The sequence below is a fragment of the Neofelis nebulosa genome, chromosome 4 (genome assembly GCF_028018385.1).
Source record: "Neofelis nebulosa isolate mNeoNeb1 chromosome 4, mNeoNeb1.pri, whole genome shotgun sequence".
Taxonomy (NCBI): Eukaryota; Metazoa; Chordata; class Mammalia; order Carnivora; family Felidae; genus Neofelis; species Neofelis nebulosa.
The window spans coordinates 162825707-162851657 of record NC_080785.1 but is presented as its reverse complement, the minus strand read 5'-3'; the positions used below and the strand labels follow the sequence as shown (position 1 = coordinate 162851657).

The 25951-nt window shown below is 39.2% G+C and overlaps 2 long non-coding RNA genes across 13 annotated transcripts in view; one reads left to right on the top strand and one right to left on the bottom strand.

The window, feature by feature from the left end:
• Positions 1-17856, top strand: part of LOC131511080 (uncharacterized) — a 39310-nt gene extending 21454 nt beyond the window's left edge. For all 12 annotated transcript variants that reach the window (XR_009261327.1, XR_009261322.1, XR_009261328.1 and 9 more), the window contains one exon: positions 16269-17856. This is a non-coding gene — a long non-coding RNA (uncharacterized LOC131511080). The remainder of the gene's footprint in view (positions 1-16268) is intronic.
• Positions 1-25951, bottom strand: part of LOC131511085 (uncharacterized) — a 44576-nt gene that overhangs the window by 7422 nt on the left and 11203 nt on the right. The gene's annotated exons all lie outside the window — the stretch shown is intronic.

The window sequence follows — 25951 nt, the reverse complement described above, 5'->3', positions numbered from 1 at the left end:
CTGATTTTCAGCAGAAACTACAGGCCAGAAAGGAATGGCATAATACATTCAAGGTGCTGAAAGGAAAACCCCTACAACCAAGAATACTATACCCAGCAAGGTTATCATTCAGAATAGGAGAGAGTTTCCAACAAAAATAAAAGTTAAATGTACTTAGAAGAAATGTTAAAGGGAACTGAGTGGAAAGAAAAGGACATAATGAGAAGTAAAAGGAAAAACTTTTAACAAGTAAAAGTAAACATACAATAAACATAATTGATTATCACTTGTAAAGCCAGTATAGAGATTAAAACAAAATATCAATTATATCTATAAACAGCCAAAGGACTCAAAACAAAAGATGTCATATACATACATAAATATATACATAATGTTTACATACGTATATGTACACATATACCTCATATACATAAAATGAGGGAAGGGGGAGTAAAAATGTACTGCTTTTAGAATGTGTTTGGACTTAACTGATCATCAATATAGACCACTGTATATGTAGGACGCTATATATTAATCTCATGGTAATCACAAGGAAAAACTTATAGATACACAAAAAAAAGAAGGAATCCAGAGAGGGGGAAGATGGCGGCGTAGGAGGACGCTGGGCTCACCGTGCGTCCTGCTGATCACTTAGATTCCACTTACACCTGCCTAAATAACCCAGAAAACCGCCAGAAGGCTAGCAGAACAGAGTCTCCGGAGCCAAGGGCAGACGAGAGGCCCACGGAAGAGGGTAGGAAGGGCGGCGAGGCCGTGCGCGCTCCACGGACTGGCGGGAGGGAGCCGGGGCGGAGGGGCAGCTCACCGGCCAAGCAGAGCCCCCGAGTCTGGCTGGCAAAAGCGGAGGGGCCGGACGGACTGTGTTCCCACAGCAAGCGCGACTTAGCCTCTGGGAGGTCATAAGTTAACAGCTCTGCTCAGAAAGCGGGAAGGCTGGAGGACAAAGGGAGGGAGAGCTGCTGAGCCCCCGGACGACAGAGCTCAGTTTGGTGGGGAACAAAGGCGCTCGCCAGCGCCATCTCCCCCGCCCATCCCCCAGCCAAAATGCCAAAGGGAACCAGTTCCTGCCAGGGAACTTGCTCACTCCGCGCAAACACCCAACTCTGTGCTTCTGCGGAGCCAAACCTCCGGCAGCGGATCTGACTCCCTCCCGCTGCCACAGGGCCCCTCCTGAAGTGGATCACCTAAGGAGACGCGAGCTAAGCCTGCCCCTCCTGCCCCCGTGCACCTTGCCTACCCACCCCAGCTAATACGCCAGATCCCCAGCACCACAAGCCTGGCAGTGTGCAAGTAGCCCAGACGGGCCACGCCACCCCACAGTGAATCCCGCCCCTAGGAGAGGGGAAGAGAAGGCACACACCAGTCTGACTGTGGCCCCAGCGGTGGGCTGGGGGCAGACATCAGGTCGGACTGCGGCCCCACCCACCAACTCCAGTTATACACCACAGCACAGGGAAGTGCCCTGCAGGTCCTCACCACTCCAGGGACTATCCAAAATGACCAAACGGAAGAATTCCCCTCAGAAGAATCTCCAGAAAATAACAACAGCTAATGAACTGATCAAAAAGGATTTAAATAATATAACAGAAAGTGAATTTAGAATAATAGTTATAAAATTAATCGCTGGGCTTGAAAACAGTATAGAGGACAGCAGAGAATCTCTTGCTACAGAGATCAAAGGACTAGGGAACAGTCACGAGGAGCTGAAAAGTGCTTTAAGCGAAATGCAAAACAAAATGGAAATGACGACAGCCCGGATTGAAGAGGCAGAGGAGAGAATAGGTGAACTAGAAGATAAAGTTATGGAAAAAGAGGAAGCTGAGAGAAAGAGAGATAAAAAAAATCCAGGAGTATGAGGGGAAAATTAGAGAACTAAGTGATACACTAAAAAGAAATAATATACGCATAATTGGTATCCCAGAGGAGGAAGAGAGAGGGAAAGGTGCTGAAGGGGTACTTGAAGAAATTATAGCTGAGAACTTCCCTGAACTGGGGAAGGAAAAAGGCATTGAAATCCAAGAGGCACAGAGAACTCCCTTCAGACGTAACTTGAATCGATCTTCTGCACGACATATCATAGTGAAACTGGCAAAATACAAGGATAAAGAGAAAATTCTGAAAGCAGCAAGGGATAAACGTGCCCTCACATATAAAGGGAGACCTATAAGACTCGTGACTGATCTCTCTTTTGAAACTTGGCAGGCCAGAAAGGATTGGCACGATATCTTCAGTGTGCTAAACAGAAAAAATAATGCAGCCAAGAATCCTTTATCCAGCAAGTCTGTCATTTAGAATAGAAGGAGAGACAAAGGTCTTCCCAAACAAAAACTGAAGGAATTCGTCACCACTAAACCAGCCCTACAAGAGATCCTAAGGGGGATCCTGTAAGACAAAGTACCAGAGACATCACTACAAGCATAAAACATACAGACATCACAATGACTCTAAACCCGTATCTTTCTATAATAACACTGAATGTAAATGGATTAAATGTGCCAACCAAAAGACGTAGGGTATCAGAATGGATAAAAAAACAAGACCCATCACGGGCACCTGGGTGGCGCAGTCGGTTAAGCGTCCGACTTCAGCCAGGTCACGATCTTGCGGTCCGTGAGTTCGAGCCCCGCGTCAGGCTCTGGGCTGATGGCTCAGAGCCTGGAGCCTGTTTCCGATTCTGTGTCTCCCTCTCTCTCTGCCCCTCCCCCGTTCATGCTCTGTCTCTCTCTGTCCCAAAAATTAAAAAAACAAAAACAAAAAAAAAACGTTGAAAAAAAACAAGACCCATCTATTTGCTGTCTACAAGAGACTCATTTTAGATCTGAGGACACCTTTAGATTGAGAGTGAGGGGATGGAGAACTATTTATCATGCTACTGGAAGCCAAAAGAAAGCTGGAATAGCCATACTTATATCAGACAAACTAGACTTTAAATTAAAGGCTGTAACAAGAGATGAAGAAGGGCATTATATAATAATTACAGGGTCTATCCATCAGGAAGAGCTAACAATTATAAATGTCTATGCGCCAAATACCGGAGCCCCCATATATATAAAACAATTACTCATAAACATAAGCAACCTTATTGATAAGAATGTGGTCATTGCAGGGGACTTTAACACCCCACTTACAGAAATGGATAGATCATCTAGACACACGGTCAATAAAGAAACAAGGACCCTGAATGATACATTGGATCAGATGGACTTGACAGATATATTTAGAACTCTGCATCCCAAAGCAACAGAATATACTGTCTTCTTGAGTGCACATGGAACATTCTCCAAGATAGATCATATACTGGGTCACAAAAGCCCTTCATAAGTTTACAAGAATTGAAATTATACCATGCATACTTTCAGACCACAATGCTATGAAGCTTGAAATCAACCACAGGAAAAAGTCTAGAAAACCTCCAAAAGCATGGAGGTTAAAGAACACCCTACTAAAGAATGAGTGGGTCAACCAGGCAATTAGAGAAGAAATTTAAAAATATATGGAAACAAACGAAAATGAAAATACAACAATCCAAACGCTTTGGGACGCAGCGAAGGCAGTCCTGAGAGGAAAATACATTGCAATCCAGGCCTATCTCAAGAAACAAGAAAAATCCCAAATACAAAATCTAACAGCACACCTAAAGGAAATAGAAGCAGAACAGCAAAGGCAGCCTAAACCCAGCAGAAGAAGAGAAATAATAAAGATCAGAGCAGAAATAAACAATATAGAATCTAAAAAAACTGTAGAACAGATCAACAAAACCAAGAGTTGGTTTTTTGAAAAAATAAACAAAATTGACAAACCTCTAGCCAGGCTTCTCAAAAAGAAAAGGGAGATGACCCAAATAGATAAAATCATGAATGAAAATGGAATTATTACAACCAATCCCTCAGAGATACAAACAATTATCAGGGAATACTATGAAAAATTATATGCCAACAAATTGGACAACTTGGAAGAAATGGACAAATTCCTAAACACCCACACTCTTCCAAAACTCAATCAGGAGGAAATAGAAAGCTTGAACAGACCCATAACCAGCGAAGAAATTGAATCAGTTATCAAAAATATCCCAAGAAATAAGAGTCCAGGACCAGATGGCCTCCCAGGGGAGTTCTACCAGACGTTTAAAGCAGAGATAATACCTATCCTTCTCAAGCTATTCCAAGAAATAGAAAGGGAAGGAAAACTTCCAGACTCATTCTATGAAGCCAGTATTACTTTGATTCCTAAACCAGACAGAGACCCAGTAAAAAAAGAGAACTACAGGCCAATATCCCTGATGAATATGGATGCAAAAATTCTCAATAAGATACTAGCAAATCGAATTCAACAGCATATAAAAAGAATTATTCACCATGATCAAGTGGGATTCATTCCTGGGATGCAGGGCTGGTTCAACATTCACAAATCGATCAACGTGATACATCACATTAACAAAAAAAAAAAAAAAAAAAAAAAAGAGAGAAGAACCATATGATCCTGTCAATCGATGCAGAAAAGGCCTTTGACAAAATCCAGCACCCTTTCTTAATAAAAACCCTTGAGAAAGTCGGGATAGAAGGAACATACTTAAAGATCATAAAAGCCATTTATGAAAAGCCCACAGCTAACATCATCCTCAATGGGGAAAAACAGAGCTTTTTCCCTGAGATCAGGAATACGACAGGGATGCCCACTCTCACCGCTGTTGTTTAACATCGTGCTGGAAGTTCTAGCATCAGCAATCAGACAACAAAAGGAAATCAAAGGCATCAAAATTGGCAAAGATGAAGTCAAGCTTTCGCTTTTTGCAGATGACATGATATTATACATGGAAAATCCGATAGACTCCACCAAAAGTCTGCTAGAAGTGATACATGAATTCAGTAAAGTTGCAGGATACAAAATCAATGTACAAAAATCAGTTGCATTCTTATACACTAACAATGAAGCAACAGAAAGACAAATAAAGAAACTGATCCCATTCACAATTGCACCAAGAAGCATAAAATACCTAGGAATAAATCTAACCAAAGATGTAAAAGATCTGTATGCTGAAAACTATAGAAAGCTTATGAAGGTAATTGAAGAAGATATAAAGAAATGGAAAGACATTCCCTGCTCATGGATTGGAAGAATAAATACTGTCAAAATGTCAATACTACCCAAAGCTATCTACACATTCAATGCAATCCCAATCAAAATTGCACCAGCATTCTTCTCGAAACTACAACAAGCAATCCTAAAATTCATATGGAACCACAAAAGGCCCCGAATAGCCAAAGTAATTTTGAAGAAGAGGACCAAAGCAGGAGGCATCACAATCCCAGACTTTAGCCTCTACTACAAAGCTGTCATCATCAAGACAGCATGGTATTGGCACAAAAACAGACACATAGACCAATGGAGTAGAATAGAAACCCCAGAACTAGACCCACAAACGTATGGCCAACTCATCTTTGACAAAGCAGGAAAGAACATCCAATGGAAAAAAGTCTCTTTAACAAATGGTGCTGGGAGAACTGGACAGCAACATGCAGAAGGTTGAAACTAGACCACTTTCTCACACCATTCACAAAAATAAACTCAAAATGGATAAAGGACCTGAATGTGAGACAGGAAACCATCAAAACCTTAGAGGAGAAAGCAGGAAAAGACCTCTCTGACCTCAGCCGTAGCAATCTCTTACTCGACACATCCCCAAAGGCAAGGGAATTAAAAGCAAAAGTGAATTACTGGGACCTTATGAAGATAAAAAGCTTCTGCACAGCAAAGGAAACAACCAACAAAACTAAAAGGCAACCAACGGAATGGGAAAAGATATTTGCAAATGACATATCGGACAAAGGGCTAGTATCCAAAATCTATAAAGAGCTCACCAAACTCCACACCCGAAAAACAAATAACCCAGTGAAGAAATGGGCAGAAAACATGAATAGACACTTCTCTAAAGAAGACATCCGGATGGCCAATAGGCACATGAAAAGATGTTCAACGTCGCTCCTTATCAGGGAAATACAAATCAAAACCACACTCAGATATCACCTCACGCCAGTCAGAGTGGCCAAAATGAAGAAATCAGGAGACTATAGATGCTGGAGAGCATGTGGAGAAACGGGAACCCTCTTGCACTGTTGGTGGGAATGCAAATTGGTGCAGCCGCTCTGGAAAGCAGTGTGGAGGTTCCTCAGAAAATTAAAAATAGACCTACCCTATGACCCAGCAATAGCACTGCTAGGAATTTATCCAAGGGATACAGGAGTACTGATGCTTAGGGGCACTTGTACCCCAATGTTTTTAGCAGCACTCTCAACAATAGCCAAATTATGGCAAGAGCCTAAATGTCCATCAACTGATGAATGGATAAAGAAATTGTGGTTTATATACACAATGGAATACTACGTGGCAATGAGAAAAAATGAAATATGGCCTTTTGTAGCAACGTGGATGGAACTGGAGAGTGTGATGCTAAGTGAAATAAGCCATACAGAGAAAGACAGATACCATATGGTTTCACTCTTATGTGGATCCTGAGAAACGTAACAGAAACCCATGGGGGAGGGGAATGAAAAAAAAAAAAAAAAGAGGTTAGAGTGGGAAAGAGCCAAAGCATAAGAGACTGTTAAAAACTGAGAACAAACTGAGGGTTGATGGGGGGTGGGAGGGTGGGTGATGGGTATTGAGGAGGGCACCTTTTGGGATGAGCACTGGGTGTTGTATGGAAACCAATTTGACAGTAAATTTCATATATTAAAAAAATAAATAAATAAATATTGTAAAAATAAATAAATAAAACTGCCACCCACCAAAAAAAAAAAGAAGAAGAAGAAGGAATCCAAACATAACACTAAGTAGAAAGATAGAAATCACAAGGGAAGAGAGTAAAAGAACTACAAAAACAATCAGAAAACAACAAAATGGGAGTAAGCACATAGCTACCAATAATTACTTTAAATGCAAATGATCTAAGTGCTTCAATCAGAAGACATAGTGTGACTGAACTGAATGGAATGGAATGAATGAATGAATAAGACCCATCTGTATATTGCATATAAGAGGCTTCAGACCTAGACATACATTCAGACTGAAAATGAAGTGGAAAAATATGTTCCAGAGGCTCCTGGCTGGCTCAGTTAGTGGAGTGTGTGATTCTGGATCTTGGGGTCATGCCTTTGAGCCCCATGTTGCACATAGAGCTTACTTTGAATAAAAAATATGTTCCACGCAAATGTTAAGTAGAGAAACATGCTGGGGTAGCATTACAAAATAGACTTTAAAACAAGCACTATAATGAGACAAAGGAGGGCATTGCATAATGGCAAAGATACCAATTCAGCAAGAGGATGTAACAGTTGTAAGTATCTATGCACCTGGTATAGGAACACCTAAATATATAAATATTAACAGACGTAAACAAAGAAATTGACAGTAATATGATAGCAGTAAGGGACTTTGCCACCTCACATATCAATGGATAGATCATCCAGACAAAATTATTAAGGAAATGGTGGCTTTGAATAATACATTAGGCCAAATATATACAGAATAGTCCATCCAAAAACAGACTATACATTCTTTTCAAGTTCACATGGAACATTCTCCAAGATACATCACTTGTTAGGCCACAAAACAAGTTTCAGTAAGTTTCAGAAGATTGGAATCCTATCAAACATCTTTTCTGACCACAATGGTATAAAATTAGTAATTAATTACAAGAAAGCAACTGTACAAAAACACAAATGTGGTGGCTGACAATGCTACTAAGCAAGCATTGGGTCAATGAAGAAATGAAAGAAGAAAATTTAAAAGTACCCCAAGAAAATAAAAATGGAAACAATGCTTCAAAATCTTTGGGACATAGTAAGAGTAGTGCTAAGAGGGAAGTTTATAATGATACAGGCCTACCTCAAGAAATGAAAATTTCAAATAAATCTAATCACACATCTAGAGCAATTAGGAAAAGAAGAACACAAAGCCCAGAGCCGGTAGAAGGAAGGGAATAATAAGGACCAGAGCAGAAACAAATGAACAGGAACTAAAAAAATAGAAAATATCAATACAACCAAGAGCTGGTTCTTTGAAAAATTAAAAATGAAGAACCTTTAGCCAGACTCATCAAGAAAAAGGACTTAAAATCAGAAACTGAATGGGAGAAGTAGCAACTGGCCCCACAGAAATACAAAAGATCATTAAGAGACCAGAAATACTATATGCCAACAAATTTAATAACCTAGAAAACATGTATAGAATTCTGGAAACATAGGTCTTCCAAGACTGAGTCAGGAAGAAATAGGAAATCTGAAAAGATTGACACTAACAGAATTGTATTGGTAATCAGAAAACTCCCAACAAACAAAAATCCAGGACCAGAATGCTTTACAAGGGAATTCTACCAAACATTTGAAGAGGAGTTCAGGGCGCTTGGGTGACTCAGTCAGTTGGGCAACTGACTTGGTTATCAGCTCAGGTCATGATCTCACAGTTGTGACATCAAGCCCTATGTCAGCCTCTACACTGAGCGGGAGCCTGCATGGGATTCTCGCGTCACATGCATATTCTTTAAATAAATAACCATTAAAAAAATTTTTTTTAATGTTTCTCTCGAGAATGAATAAACAGAGTGCAAGCAGGGGAGGGGCAGAGAGAGAAGGAGACACAGAAACTGAAGCAGGTTCCATACTCTGAGCTGTCAGCACAGAGCCCGACATGGGGCTTTGAACTCATGAACTGTGAAATCATGACCTGAGCTAATGTTGGATGCTTAACCGACTGAGCCACCCAGGCACCCCAATAAATAACCATTTTTTATTTTTTTTTTAATTTTTTTTTCAACGTTTTTTATTTATTTTTGGGACAGAGAGAGACAGAGCATGAACGGGGGAGAGGCAGAGAGAGAGGGAGACACAGAATCGGAAACAGGCTCCAGGCTCCGAGCCATCAGCCCAGAGCCCGACGCGGGGCTCGAACTCACGGACCGCGAGATCGTGACCTGGCTGAAGTCGGACGCTTAACCGACTGTGCCACCCAGGCGCCCCAATAACCATTTTTTAAAAATAAAGAAGAGGGGGCGCCTGGGTGGCGCAGTCGGTTAAGCGTCCGACTTCAGCCAGGTCACGATCTCGCGGTCCGTGAGTTCGAGCCCCGCGTCGGGCTCTGGGCTGATGGCTCGGAGCCTGGAGCCTGTTTCCGATTCTGTGTCTCCCTCTCTCTCTGCCTCTCCCCCGTTCATGCTCTGTCTCTCTCTGTCCCAAAAATAAATAAAAAACGTTGAAAAAAAAAATAAAGAAGAGTTAATACCTATCCTTCCAAAACTTTTCCAAAAAGTAAGGAAAAAAGAAAAGTTCCAAATTCATTCTAAAAGGCCAGCATTAATGGGGCACCTGGGTGGCTCAGTTAAGCGTCTGACTTCAGTTCAGGTCATGATCTCACAGTTTGTGAGTTCGAGTCCCACGTCAGGCTCTGTGCTGACAGCTCAGAGCCTGGAGCCTGCTTCAGATTCTGCGTCTCTCTTTCTCCCTGAACCTCCCCCACTCACATTCTGTCTCTGTCTCTCAAGAATAAATAAACATTAAAAAAATAAATAAAAGGCCAGGATTGATGATGATGATGATGGCAGCAGCCAGCATTACCTGGATACGAAAACCAAAGACACTAACAAAACAAACCCGTGAACCATAAGGCCATTATCCTTGATGAATATAGATGCAAAATCCTCATTATTAGCAAACACAATTAAATAATACATTAAAGTATAATTTGCCAAGGTCAAGTGTGATTAAAAATTCCAGGTATGCAAGAATAAACAAAATTAAGGCTAAAAGCAATATGGCACAAAACACACATAGATCAATGGAACAGAATAGAGAACCCAGAAGTAGGCCCACAAACATATGGCCAACTAAACTTTGACAAAGCAGGAAAGAATATCCAATGGAATAAAGACTGTCTCTTCAGCAAATGGTGTTGGGAAAACTGAATAGCGACATGCAGAATGAACCTGGACCGCTTTCTTACACATACACAAAAATAAACTCAAAATGGATGAAAGACCTAAATGCAAATAGGAAGCTATCAAAATCTTGGAGTAGAAAGGAGGCAAAAACCTCTTTGACCTTGGCCGCACCAACTTCCTACTCAAATGTCTCAGGAGGCAAGGGAGACAAAAGCAAAAATGAACCATTGGGACCTCATCAAGATAAAAAGCTTATGCATGGCAAAGGAAACAATCAGCAAAACTAAAAGAAAATCAACAGAATGGGAGAAGATGTTTGTAAATGACATATCGATAAAGGATTAGTATCCAAAATCTATAAAGAATTTATCAATCTCAGCACCCAAAAACCAAATAATCTAGTGAAGAAATGTGCAAAAGGCATGAATCGACACTTTTCCAAAGAAGACATCCACATGGCTAACACATGTAAAGATGCTCAACATCACTCATCATCAGGGAAATACAAAGCAAAACCACAATGAGATACACCTCACACCTGTCAGAATGGCTAAAATGAATAACTCAGGCAACAACAGATGTTGGCAAGGATGCAGAGAAAGAGGATCTCTTTTGCACTGCTGGTGGGAATGCAAACTGGTGCAGCCACTCTGGAAAACAGTCTGGAGGTTCCTCAAAAAATTAACAATAGAACTACCCTATGACCCAGCAATTGCACAACTAGGTATTTATCCATAGGATACAGGAGTGCTGATTCATAGGGGCACATGTACCCCAAGGTTTATAGAAGGAAGCACTGTCGACCATAGCCAAAGTATGGAAAGAGCCCAAATGTCCATCAACTGATGAATGGATAAAGATGTGAGATATAGATATATAGATATATAGATATCCCCACACACACATATACACAATGAAATATTACCCAGCAATCAAAAATAATGAAACCTTGCCATTTGCAACAACATGGAACTAGCGTGTATTATGCTAAGCAAAATTAAAGAAATACAAATATATGACTTCACTCATATGTGGAATTTAAGATACAAAACAGATGAATATAAGGGAAGGGAAGCAAAAATATAAAAACGGGGAGGGGGACAAAACATAAGAGATTCTTAAATGCAGAGAACAAAGGGTTGCTGGAGGGGTTGGGGGTGTGGGGAAGGGATAAATGGGCAGGGGGCATTAAGGAGGACACTTGTTGGGATGAGCACACTAGGTGTTACATGTAGAGGATGAATCGCTGGATTCTCCTGAAATCATTATTGCACTATATGCTAAGTTTGATGTAAATTATAAATAAAATTTAAAAAATAAAAGCAATATGGTCATCTCAATAGATGCAAAAAGAAGTATCTGACAAAACTGAACATTTGCTCATGTTAAAAACTCAAAGTGGGTTTAGAGAAAACATAATGTAATAAAGGCTATATATATGAAAAACCCACAGGTAACATATGAAATGGTGAAAAACTGAAAGTTCTGAGATCAGGAATAAGACAAGGATATCGTCCTCACTGTTTCATCAACATAGTACTACCTGGAAGTCCTATCCACAGCAATCTGACAGGAAACATAAATAGAAGGCATTCAAGTTGTTAGAGAAGAGTAAAATTAACTATTTACAGATGATGTACTATATATAGGAAACTGTAAAGGTTCCACCCAAACCTATTAGAATAAATGAGTTCATTCAAGTTTCAGGGTACAAAATTAGTATACAGAAATATGTTTGCATTTCTATATGCTCATAATGAAGTAGCAGAAAAAGAAATGAAGTAAACCAATTCCATTTACAATTGAGTCAAAAGTATAAAATACCAAAGGAGACATACAGATGGCCAAGACACACATGAAAAGATGCTCAACATCACTAATCATAAGGGAAATACAAATCAAAATTACAATGAGATATTACCTCATACCTGCCAGAATGGCTAAAAACAATACAAGAAACAACAGATGTTGGCAAGGATGCAGAGAAAGGGGAACCCTCTTGCATTGTTGGTGGGAATGCAAACTAGTGCAGCCACTCTGGAAAACAGCATGGAGAGTACTCAAAAAACTTAAAAATAGAATTACCCTACAATCCAGCAAATTGGCATTACTAGGTATTTACTCAAAGAATAGAAAAATACGGGGCGCCTGGGTGGCGCAGTCGGTTAAGCATCCGACTTCAGCCAGGTCACGATCTCACGGTCGGGTCCGCGAGTTCGAGCCCCGCGTCAGGCTCTGGGCTGACGGCTCGGAGCCTGGAGCCTGTTTCCGATTGTGTCTCCCTCTCTCTCTCTGCCCCTCCCCCGTTCATGCTCTGTCTCTCTCTGTCCCAAAAATAAAAAATAAAAAACGTTGAAAAAAAATTTTTGAAAAAAAAAAAAAGAATAGAAAAATACTCATTCAAAGGTATTCATGCACCTCAGTGTTTATAGCAGCATTATCTACAGTAGCTAAATTAGAGCAACAGCCCAAATGTACACCGACTGATGAATGAATAAAGAAGACATGGCGTAGGGGTATCTGGCTGGCTTAGTAGTACAGCATGTGATTCTTGGTCTCAGGGTTGTGAGTTTGAGCCCCATGTTGGGTGTAGAGATTATGTTAAAATTTTTTAAACTTTTTTTTTTTTTTGAGACAGACCGTCCAAGCAGAGGGGCAGTGAGAGGGAGGGAGGGAAGAAGGGAGAGAGAGACAGTCAGTGTGAGCAGAGGGGCAGTGAGGGGGAGAGAGGGAGAATCCCAAGCAGGTTCTACACTGTCAGCACAGAGCCCAATGCAGGGCTCGAACTCCCAAACTGTGAGATCATGACCTGAGCTGAAACCAAGAGTCAGATGCTTAACTGACTAAGCCACCCAGGCACCCCAGTTTTTTAAACTTAAAAAAAAAAAAAAGATGTGATATATGTATATACAGTGGAATATTTCTCAGCCATTAAAAATGAAATCTGCAAAATAAGAGAAAGAGATCATTTAGTACCATATGATTTAACTCGTGAGATTTGAGAAATAAAACAAGCAAAGGGGAAAAAAAGAGAGGCACATGAAGAAATAGACTCTTAACTATAGAGAACAAACTGATGGTTACCAGAGGAGGGGATGGGGTTGGAGGGATGGGTTTAAATAGGTAGTGGAGATTAGTATACTTGTGATGAGCACCAGGTGATATATGGAATTGTGGAATCACTATATTGAGCAATTGGAACTAATAAATCACTATGTTAGCTGAAATTTTAATAAAAACTTGTTTTAAAAGTATAAAATACCTAGGAATAAGTTAAACCAAGAAGGATAAAGACCTATACTCTGAAAACTATAAGACATTGATGAAAGAAATTGAAGGTAAAGCAAAGAAATGGAAAGATCGACCATGCTCATGGCATGGAAGAACCCATATTGTTAAAATGTCCATACTACCCAGAGCAATCTACAGATTCATTGTAATCCCTATGAAAATACCAACAGTATTTTTTCACAGAATTGGAACAAATAATACTAAAATTTGTATGGAACCACCAAGATCCCATGAAGATTGTCAAAGCAACCTTGAGAAAGAACAGAGCTGGAGTATGACAATCCCAGGCTATAAGCTATCCTACAAAGCTGTACTCATCAAAACAGTATAATACTGGCAGAAAACGAGAAACATAGATCAAAGGAACAAAATGTAGAGGCCAGAAACAAACCCACACTTCAAAGGCCAATTAATGTACAATAAAGATAACAAGAATATACAGAGAGGAAAATACAGTCTCTTCAAAATGGTGTTTGGAAAACTGTACAGCTACATGCAAACGAATGAAATGACCATGTTCTTACACCATACACAAACATAAACTCAAAATGGATTAATGACCTAAATGTGAGACTTGAAACCATAAAACTCCTGAAAGAAAACAGAGGCAGTAATCTCTTGAACATATGCCTTAGCAACTATTTTCTGGATATATCTCCCAGGCAAGAAAAACATTAAGTGAAAATGAATTATTGGGACTACATCTAACTAAAAATCTATCGCACAGTAAAGGAAACCATCAATAAAATGCAAGGACAATCTAGTGAATGGGAGAAGATACTTGCAAGTGACATTTCATACAGGGTTAATATTTAAAATGTATAAGGAACTCCTAAAACTCAACAACAACAAAAAATCTAATTTAAAAATGGGCAGAGTCCCTGAACAGACATTTTTCTAAAGACTTACAGATGGCCAACAGACACAAAAAAATGCTCAACATCAGTAATCATCAGGGAAATGCAGACCAAAACCACAATGAGATATCACCTCACACCAGTCAGAATAGCTGTCATCAAAAAGACTGGAAATATTAAGTGGTGACAAGGATGTGGCAAGAAGAGAGCCCTTGTGCACTGTTGGTAAGAATATTAATTGGTGAAACCATTGTGGAAAATTGTATAATGGTTTCTCAAAAAATTCAATAAAAACAGAACTAATATGATCCAGTAATTCCACTGCTGGGTATTTACTCAAGGAAAGTGATCAAAATTTTAAAATGTATCTGCACCACTATGTTCACTGCAGCATTATTTATAGTAACCAAAGTATGGATGTAACCTTACTGTCCATCAGTAGATGAATGGAAAAAGGTTTGGTATATGTGTTACACACACATACACACAATGAAATATTACTTGGCCATAAAAAATGAAATCTTGTCATTCATGACAGCACAGATGGACCTAAAGGATATTGCTAAGTGGGATAAGTCAGAGAATGGCAAATATTAAGTGATTTCACTTACATGTGGAATCAGTGAACACAAAACAGAAAATTTCATTAACACGCAATACACATTGGTTGCCAGAACAGAGGATGTTGGGAGATGGGCACGATACATGGGGGGAGATTAAGATTAAAATTTTTAGTTACAGGGCACCTGGCTGGCTCAGTAGAGCATCTGACTCTTGATCTCAGGGTCATGAGTTCAAACCCCACACTGGGTGTGGAGCCTACTTTAAATTTATAGTTACAAATAAGTCAATGGGAATGAAAAATACAGAGAATATAGTCAATAATATGGTCATAATTTGGGGGACAGATGGTAACTATAGTTATCTTTGGCATCGTATGCAGTACAGAATTGCTGAATTGCTATATTCTACCCCTAAAACTAATATAACATGGTATGTCAACTGTGCTTCAATTAAATACACACAGACACACAGACACAGCCTTAACAATTCTACTAGGACACTCTTACCACTTCATCACTCACAGTTGTTTGCTGTAGGTTTCTCACTGTTTTTAATAGCCAGTATATTCCTGTATTTCATAGTTTGAGACTGTATGCCTATGAATTTAAATATTCTTCCTGGGGCGCCTGGGTGGCGCAGTCGGTTAAGCGTCCGACTTCAGCCAGGTCACGATCTCGCGGTCCGTGAGTTCGAGCCCCGCGTCGGGCTCTGGGCCGATGGCTCGGAGCCTGGAGCCTGTTTCCGATTCTGTGTCTCCCTCTCTCTCTGCCCCTCCCCCGTTCATGCTCTGTCTCTCTCTGTCCCAAAAAAAAAAAAAAAAAAAAAAATATTCTTCCTGTATCATCTGAAATGGCCATATTTGTTCACTGATAAAATTCAGATACTTAAAACTGCACCTTGCTCATGATAGGTACATAATAAATATTTGAATGAATTAATACAGGAGTTTACTTTCTAACAAATATGGTAATTTCACTTTTCTTCCAGCTTTATTAATATACATAATAATGTGTAAGCTTAATGAGCACATGTTGATTTGATAGACTTCTATGTTGCAAAATGATTACTTACAGAGTGTTAGTTAACACCCACATGACTTCACATAATTATTTCTTTTTTTGTTGTGAGACAATTGAAGAGTCTCTGTCAACAACTTTCAAGTGTGTAGTACAATAGTATTAATTGCAGTCACTGTGCTGTAGAACCTATTCAGAACTGGAAGTTTGTACACTTTGATCACATCTTACTTCTCAAAATCCACAACACTAACCTCCTGGAAAAGCTATCCAAGAAAACGTTCATGTCCCGGATAGATCACACTGAGTTTAACAGATATAACACTGCAGTCTGACAAGTGGACCCCTAAATTGATCTCTGTCTTGCCCTGATCTTTAAACTGTCTTTGTAAATGTTCTATCTTGTTCCCACCACATAAGGCCTGGAGGTCACATCCAAGGTGTGTACCCTCTTAGGACCCATTAACCATAACTTCTCTCATAAGCAAGGCAACACTGATAATATAATATTTAAGCCTAAACTTCCATTAAAAAAACAATCTTTCAAGCATAGCCATACTTCTGTTCACTGTTCTCATTACTTCTGTTCTGGGTGCTTTCATTTTACAGGCTGGAGGCCCAAACCCTGGAGGTAGTTTATTGTTTCAACCAAAGAGCAAATGCTGAGACCCATATCCAAGTAGTTATCTGCTGGGAAAGGATACCCCAGGCCCACATCACCTGTGCACAGAATCTCATTGCTGGCAGGGATACTGGCCTAAGATGACATCACTCCCTCCGAAGATCTCCCGAATAGAAATGACTTCGCCCAGTTCATGAGCTTCTGCACCAGCAATATCCGTGGCTGACCCTCCTAATGCAGAAAGTAGACAAAGGACAATATTGCTGATCTTCTTTTGATATTCTGTTTTGTTCCTGAGCTGCTTGCAGTCTGCTTAGCCCATTATCCAGGCATACCTGCGTTCTGCCAAAACATACCCCACGCTGCCATGCTTGTAGGGGAATCTGACAGAAAACTATTTGTGTCTTTCCAAAAATAACTTTTTTCCAGGAGATACTATTCCTATTAGTCTGCCTCTTAACCCTGTGGGAAGAAGACCACTCTCCAGCACCTTCTACGGCAGCCCTCCATCTTTCCACCATGACCTCCTGCCCTGCATCACCAACCACAAAATACTAATCTTTACGTCTATTTTATTATCATTAGCTCATGGCCTCCAACAGTGTAACTGCCAAGCTTGCCGCCTTGAATATTGTCAAATGCACACTTTATAAGTCCACAAAGATATTGTTAGAGTCCACACAATAATTTCATATCTTTACATAGTACCTACCAGATTTAATAGAGACCTTGGTTATGGGCTAGCCTACGAGGACTTCTTATACTCCCGTAATGTTTTCTATGTATTCCATGGCAACTTAAGCCATACTCTCTGATAATCACCACTACCATCACCCCAAAGTTTCCTTACTATCGAACCATCAGAAGATCAGTTGCCTTAATCATGTTCTCTTTTGCTCTGTGTTTATGATGCTTTGACACTTAAGGGATCAATCTGTCCAGGAAGATACTGCTCCTTCAGGTCTGGCTAATCCCTAAAGATAGTAAACAACTTGATCAAGAACATTTCTTTCTTGTGGAAACCAAATCATCCAGTATCCAATATCCCCAACCTCCTTTAACTCTTACATGCAAAGCCAGTATTTCTCCTACCTAAGTCAACCCAGGGCCAGATACCAGAAAACTAGATACATTGCCTATGACCCAAAATCTGGTGGCATTAGTCAAACTAGCCAATTCTGTTCAGCCCTACCTTGCTCTTTCAGTGGAAACCCAATGAAGACTGTGGCCTGTGTTTTCTCCTTTCTTCAGACCAATTCTGAACCCTCATGGGGAGTCATGCTGTTTACCCTTTGGGCTGTGGTAAACTTTTCCTTCAGTGTTTTTAATCTCCCTGTGTCTTTATTCAGTCACTTTCAGAAATTAAGATCAAGGCACCAATCTACCATTTCTTTGCTTTTTTCATAAGTTTTACTACCTATGTATAGATCCCAAAGCAAAGTATTTCCCTCCTTAGTTGATTTTTGAACTATATATAAAAGCTTTTGTTACTGAGTCATTCCTTTGTTATTTTATTCACTCACTCTGTATTAGTGTTCAAACTTATTAGGTAATTACAATGTTTTTCCAAAGTGTTTGTGCAGTATCTCTGTGGTTTAATTTGCCTTTCCCTATTGCTGATGGTATGAACATCTTGTCAAGTACTATGGCTATTTGTTTTCCTCCTTGTTGGACTACCAGTCATAGCTTTGGCTAATTTTTCTAATAGTTGTTCTTTTAAAATAATTTTGAAGTCTTTTGTTAATGTGGTACTCCTCATTCATGAATAACAAGATTGCATTAGTTCCCACTTAATGTGTTTTCAGTTTTGATATAGTATCTTAAGAAGAATATCTTTTTTTTTTTTTAAGAGAGAGCACGAGCTGGGGAGTTGGGGAGAAGGAGAAGAGAGAGAATCTTAAGCAGGCTCCACACCCAATGAGGAGCCCTGTGTGTGCCTTGATCTCACGACCCTGAGCTGAAATCAAGAGTTGAATGTTTAATGGACTGAGCCACCCAGGCACCCCAAAGAAAGATTTCTTAATTTGGGCATAGCTAATTTTGTTTCCAAAATTTTCTTTTACTCTGTGGTCATAAATATGTTCACCTGTCTTGAATTCCCAAATTTTTATACTTTTTGTTTCTCATTCATGTGCTTAATCCATTTAGAATTGGCTTTTCTTTTTGTTACCAATATGTCTAACTTTGTCTCATCCACCATGAACATAAAATTGTCACAAGACTGTGTATTGAAAATTTTGCCTTTCTCTGAGAACACAGAGAAAGGAGAACTCTTGTACACTGTTGGTGGAAATGCAAACTGCCAGTCTGAAGAGCTGGTACAGCCAGTATGGAGGGTCCTCAGAACGTTAAAAGTAGAACCACCCTGTGATCCAGTGATCACACTACTTGGTATTTACCCAAAGAATACAAAAGTATTATTTCACATGCACCTCTGTTTATAGCAGCACTATCTATAATAGCCAAATTATGGAAACAGCCCAAGTGTACATTGATGAATGGATAAAGAAGATGTGGCATCTGTAACAATGGAATACTAGCCATAAAAAGGAATGAAATCTTGCCATTTGCAACAATATGGATGGAGCTAGAGAGTGTTATGCTAAGCCAAATAAGTCAGCCAAATATCAGATTTCACTTATCTGTATAATTTAAGAAAACAAACAAGCAAGGGGAGAAAAAGGAGAGGCAAAGCAACACTCTTTTTTTTAGTGTTTATTTTTGAGAGGGACAGTGCAAGTGGAGGAGGGGCAGAGAGAGAGGGGGACAGAGAATCTGAAGCAGGCTCCAGGCACTGATCTGTCAGCACAGTGCCCAATGTGGGGCTTGAACCCACAAATTGAGAGATCACGACTTGAGTTGAAGTCGGATGCTTAACTGACTGAGCCACCCAGGCACCCCATAAACAGACTCTTAACTATAGAGAACAAACTGATGGTTACTAGAGGGGAAATGGGGGGGGGGGATGGGTGAAACAGATGATGGGGATTAAGTAATGCACTTGTGATGAGCACCAGGTGATGTATGGAATTGTTGAATCACTATTTGTACACCTGAAACTACTATTACACTGTATATTAATTGGAATTTAAATGAAAACTTTATTTTTTTAATGTTTATTTATTTGGAGGGAGAGAGCATGAGCAGGGAGGGGCAGAGAGAGCCGGGTAGAGGATCGAACCAGACTCCACTGACAGCAGCGAGCCTAGTGTGGGGCTCAAAGTCATGAACTGTGAGATCATGACCTGAGTTGAAATTGGAGGTTCAACTGACTGAGCCACCCAGGCTCCCCTTAAATTATTAAAAAATAATAAATATAGTGAGTTTAAAAAAAACATTTTTTAAAAAGTTTGCTTTTCTCTACTGATTTGGAGTGTAACATCAGCCATCGGGAGAAAAATCCATATAAATTTGGATCTGTTCTGGAGATTGTATTTTATTCCTTTGGTCAGTTGGGACTTATCTCTGCATGACTACCTCTTGCCTTCATTATACTAACTTTAACTGTGTCTCTTAATGCTGGAGAGTGCTATTTTTTGTGGCATTATTCCTTTTTTTTTTTTTTTGCAGTTTTGGTTTTTACTTTTTTTAATATTAAATATAATTTATTGTCAAATTGGTTTCCAGAGTGCCATTATTCTTTTTTTTTTTTTAATTTTTTTTTTTAACGTTTATTTATTTTTGAGACAGAGAGAGACAGAGCATGAACGGGGGAGGGGCAGAGAGAGAGGGAGACACAGAATCGGAAACAGGCTCCAGGCTCCGAGCCATCAGCCCAGAGCCTGACGCGGGGCTCGAACTCACGGACCGCGAGATCGTGACCTGGCTGAAGTCGGACGCTTAACCGACTGAGCCACCCAGGCGCCCCAGAGTGCCATTATTCTTAAGGAATGCTGTCTTTCCTTGGTTGTTTGCTAGAATTTGGAAATTACAGCACAGTTAGAGAAAAAGTTGGTAGACTAGTACAAAGGACTCCAATAGAACTACTCAGATTCACTAATTCGTAAAGTTTTGCTACTTCTTTCTCATTCATTCTCGCCCTCCTGTTTCTTCTCATACATGTGTATTTTCCTCCTGAAGTGTTCAAGGGTAAGTTGCATTCACCATGCCTCTTTAACCCCGTATTATTTTCAGTAGGTGTTTCTGAAGCACAAGAGTGTTATCTGATTTATAGTCCATATTGCTTTTATCAGCTGTTTCATGTTCTTATGGTAAAATTTATCCTTCAGTTCAAAGCCATGTATTGATTTCAATGGCCATGGTACTTTAACCAACTTCAAATATTTTCCTTAACTTTGTCTTTTATGATATAGACAATATTTAAGAACACAGCAGTTTCCTTTGTTGAATATCTTTCAACTGCTGTTTCTTTTTTAAGCTTCATGTTTTATATAAAAAACATTCATGTTTTATATTTTTGGCTGGATATCAAAAAAGAGACATATATATCAAAGATAGCACCTAGACAGAAGCCAATGAAGTCATTTACTCCAACATTGTTAATGTTAGTTTTGATTACTTTGGTAAAATACAGTAGGTGTCTGGTTTTTACTTGTACAAGTCTTATTTTCCCATTTATAATTAGTTGTGGGAGATCCATATATATTTTTATGTCAGTTTGCTAATTTCATCTAATGCTTAGTCTACTTTTGATGAGATGTTAGCTGAATCTCTGAATCTCTAAATCATTGTAAGGAGAATTTGAGTTTCTGGTATTGGACTTTACAAAAACCATGGTGTTTCTTCCTATATATTTATGTCTTCTTCAATGGAGTTCAATATTTTACAATTTTTTTTAAAGAAACAAAAGAAAAGATAAAGCTAGCCCAATTTCTTACAATTTGTTCTTAACATTTAATAAACTTTTATATTCACCTTGCTATACATTCGATCTCCAGAATCTATTCATCCTACATAACTGAGATTTTTGTGCCCTTGATCTACATTTCCTGTTACTTCCACCCCACCCCCACCCCACCTAGCCTTTTGTAAGGATTATTTCACTTAGCAGAATGTCCTTCAGGTGTATCCATGTGGTTACAAATAACAGGATTTCCTTCTTTTTATGGCTGAATAATATTCTACAACACATACATATCACATCTTATGTATTCATCTATAGATGGACATGAGTTTTTTCCATATCTTGTATATGGTGAATAGTGTAATTATCTTACTTTTAAATGTTATACCTTTTAATTTTTCTGATTGTGTATTGTATTTTATCCAGCTACCTTAGTAAACTTTAAAATTCTAATTTTTAGGTGTTGTTTTGGTTTGACACATAGGCAATCATATTATCTATAACTAATTACAGGGGGTTTTTTTCATACTAATTCTTACTTTATATATTTTTCTTGATACCAATAGAACAATACTTCCAGTACATTGATGACTAGAAAGTAGTAAAAACAGCATATTTGTGTTTTTCTTCATCTTAATGGGATGTGCTTTCCATCTTTACCATTTATTTTGTAGGTTGTTGTAAAGGCTTTTAGTAACCCTATTACCCTGCTTCTCATAGTTTGGGTAGGCTTTCTCCTGAATGCCTTCTGAACTTCTTAAATGCATTCCCTTTATTCCTCTAAGATATTTGTTCACTGAAATCATTCAAGTATGTAGAACTGTACCTGCGTTAGGTGCCTATTATTTGAATGAATAAATAAATGAATGGAAGCATTTAAAAAAAATTTTTTTATGTTTATTTATTTTTGAGAGACAGAGAGAGTGCCAGCAGGGGCGGGAGTCAGAGAGAGTGAGACGCAGAATCTGAAGCAGGCTCCAGGCTGTCAGCACAGAGCCCAATGTGGGGATTGAACCCATGAACAGTGAGATCTCAACCTGAGCTGAAGCAGATGCCCAACCAACTGAACCACCCAGGCACCCCAAGAAAGCATTTTAAAAAATCAACATGGTATACCTTAGAAGATGGCAGCATAGTAGGAGGACGCTCAGCTCGTTTTGTCCTTCAAACACAACTAGGTAGCTACCAAATCATTCTGAATACCCCACATATCAACCTGAAGTCTGACGAATAAACTCCACAACTGAAGGGAGAGAAGAAGCCGCATGGAAGAGGGTAGGAAGGGGGGAGACATGGTTTGGGGAAATGGATCACAGATGCTGTGATCACACAGAAGGGGGAGAGGGCAAGAGAGGAGGAGCACATAAGGGAACGCAAGGGAGAACATTTCCCCAGAGCCATTGGCTAGGAAAATGAGAGGGCCTGATTTTTGTGAGTGTCTGCAACTAGTGGAGCTTAAAGACTGGAGGCTTTTTTTAAATGTTTATTTGAGAGAGAGTGTGTGCAAACGGGGTAGGGGCAGAGAGAGAGGGAGAGAGAGAACCCCAAGCCCAAGCTGTTAGTGGGGCTCAATCTCATGAACCATGAGATCACGACCTGAGCCAAAATCAAGAGTCATGTGGATAGGTCTCTTAGGATAAAGAAAGCAAAAGCAAAAGCAAAAATAAACTAGTGGGACTACAATAAAATAAAAAGGTTTTGCACAGCAAAAGGAATGATAAACAAAATAAAAGGCAACCTAGGGAATGGGAGAAGATATTTGCAAATGATATATCTGATAAGGAGGTAACATTGAAAAAGATACAAATATAAAAAGAGCTTATACAACTCAACACCAAAAACTTCCAAACAATCTGATTAAAAAATAAGTAGAGGTGCCTGGATGGCTCAGCTGGTTGAGCATCAGACTCTTGATTTTGGTTCACGTCATGATCCTAGGGTCGTGGGATTGCACCCGTGTCAGGCTCTGCACTGAGCATGGAACCCAACTCATGCTCTCTCTCTCTCACTCAAAAAAAAAAAAAAAAAAAAAAGTTTAAAAAGTGGACATAGACATGTTTCCAAAGAAGATATATAGATGGCCAACAGACACATGAAAAGATGTTCAATATCACTAATCATCAAAGAAATGTGAATCAAGAATGCCTGGGTGTCTCACTTGGTTAAGCATCTGATTTTGGTCATGATCTCAGAGTTCGTGAGTTTGAGCCCCACTTCAGGCTTTGTGCTGACAGCTCAGAGCCTGGAGTTTGCTTCAGATTCTGTGTCTCCCTCTCCCTCTCTCTCTCTGCCCCTCCCCTGCTTTTGCACTTGCTCTCTCTCTCTCTCTCTCAAAAATAGATAAACATTAAAAAAAAAAAAAGAAATGCAAATCAAAGTCACAATGAAATATCACCTCACACCTGTTAGAATGGCTAAAATAAAAAATGCAAGAAACAGGCACCTGGGTGGCTCAGTCAGTTAAGCGGCCAACTTCGGCTCAGGTCATGATCTCATGGTACATGAGTTCAAGCACCACATGCGGCTCTGTGCTGACAGCTCAGAGCCTGAATCCTGCTTCAGATTCTGTGTCTCCCTCTCTCTCTGCCCCTCCCTTGCTCGCTCGCGCTCTCTCTCTCAAAAAATAAACATAAAAAAAAAATTTTTTTAATGCAAGAAACAACAAGTGTTAGTGAGAATGTGGAGAAAAATGAACCCTTGTGCATAGTTGGTAGGAATGTAAATTGGTACAGCCATTGTGGAAAACAGTATGGAGGTTCCTCAAAAAATTAAAAACAGAAATACCATATGATCCAATAATTCTACTAGTGGGTAGAATTCCCCACACAGGGAAAACTAAACCACTAATTTGAAAAGATATATGCACCCCTATGTTTATTGCAGCATTATTTACAATAGCCAAGACATGGAAGCAACCTAAGTGTCCCATCTATAGACCAATGGATAAAAAAATCAGGTATACATACACAATGGAATATTATGCAGCCATAAAAAAGGAAGGGATTGTGCCATTTCAGACAACATAGATGGACGCAGATCATATTATGCTAAGTAAAATAACTCATAAAGACAATTATCATATGATTCTCTCATAAATAGAATCTTTTAAAAAATGAAAAAGCAAAATCAGAATCATAAATATAGAAAACAAACTGTATACACACACAATGGAATGTAAGTCAGTAAAAAAAAAAAAAAAAAATGAGATCATGCCATTTGTGATAACATGGATGGACCTAAAGGCATTATGCTAAGTGAAATAAGTCAGATAAAGAGAAATACCATATGACCTAACTTACACGTGGAATACAAAAACAAAAACAAAACAAGAAACAAACTAAAATACAGAGAACAGGTGTTTGCCGAAGGGGAGTTTGAAGGGAGATGGGTGAAGCAGATAAAAGAGATTAAGAGATACAACCTTCCACTTATAAAATAAATAAGTCACAGAGGGTTAGGGTTAGGGTTACAGTCAAGAATTTGTAACAACACTGTATGATGACTCGTGGTAGCTGCAATTATTGTGCACATCAAGTAATATACAGAATTGTCAAATCAATATGTTGTATGCTTGAAACTGGTATAATGTTGTATGATAGTTATACTCAATAAAAAAGAAAAAAATGAAGGCTGAGTGATATAAGGAAGGAAATAACAGAGCAGAGCAGAAAGACATGAAATAATGACTAAAAAGATATTACAAATGATCAGTGAGACCTAGAGCTCTCTCTTTTGAAAGATAAACAAAATTGACAAACCTTCAGCTAGACCCATCAAGAAAAAGAAAAGACTCAAATGAGAAATGAAGAGGAGGGGCACCTGGGTGGCTCAGTTGGTTAAGTGTCTCTTGATTTTGGCTCAGGTCATGATCTCACAGGTTCATGAGATCAAACCCTGCATCCTGCTCATGCTGATAGGGCAGCACCTGGGATATTCATTCTCTCTCTCTCTCTCTCTCTCTCTCTCTCTCTCTCTCTCTCTCTCCTCTCTCAAAATAAATAAACTTAAAAAAAAAACAAAAAAGAAATGACGAGGAAACAAAAATATACCACAAAATATACTACATATACTACAGAAATACAAAGATTCTTTTTTTTTTTTTTTTAACGTTTTATATTTATTTTTGGGACAGAGAGAGACAGAGCATGAACGGGGGAGGGGCAGAGAGAGAGGGAGACACAGAATCGGAAACAGGCTCCAGGCTCCGAGCCATCAGCCCAGAGCCTGACGCGGGGCTCGAACTCACGGACCGCGAGATCGTGACCTGGCTGAAGTCGGACGCTTAACCGACTGCGCCACCCAGGCGCCCCAAAATACAAAGATTCTTAAGAGACTACCATAAACAATTATATGCCAACAAATTAGAAAACCTAGAAAAAAAAAAAAAAAAGGTTGAATTCCTAGAAATATACAACCTGCCAAGACTGAGTCATAAAGAATTTAAAAATCTAACAGATCAAGGTTGAATCAAGAATCAAAAACATCCCGACAAACAAGAGTCCAGGAACAGCTGGCTTCACTAGTGAATTCTAACACTTAAAGGAGAATGAATTCCAATTCTTCTTAAGCCTACACAAGACAGAAGAGGAGGGAACACTTCTAAGTTCACTTTATAAGACCGACATTATCTTGATACCAAAACCAAACAAGGGTGCCACAAGAAAAGAAAATTCCAAGCCTATATTCCTGATGAATATAGATGAAAAATCCTTCAATAAATTTTCAGCAAATTGACAATATAGGCAAATTGCTACACAATGAAGTGGAATTTGTTCTCAGGGATGCAAGGATGGTTCAACATTGCAAATCAATATAATACACCACATTAGCAAAATGAAGGGTAAAAACCATACAAATTACTATCTT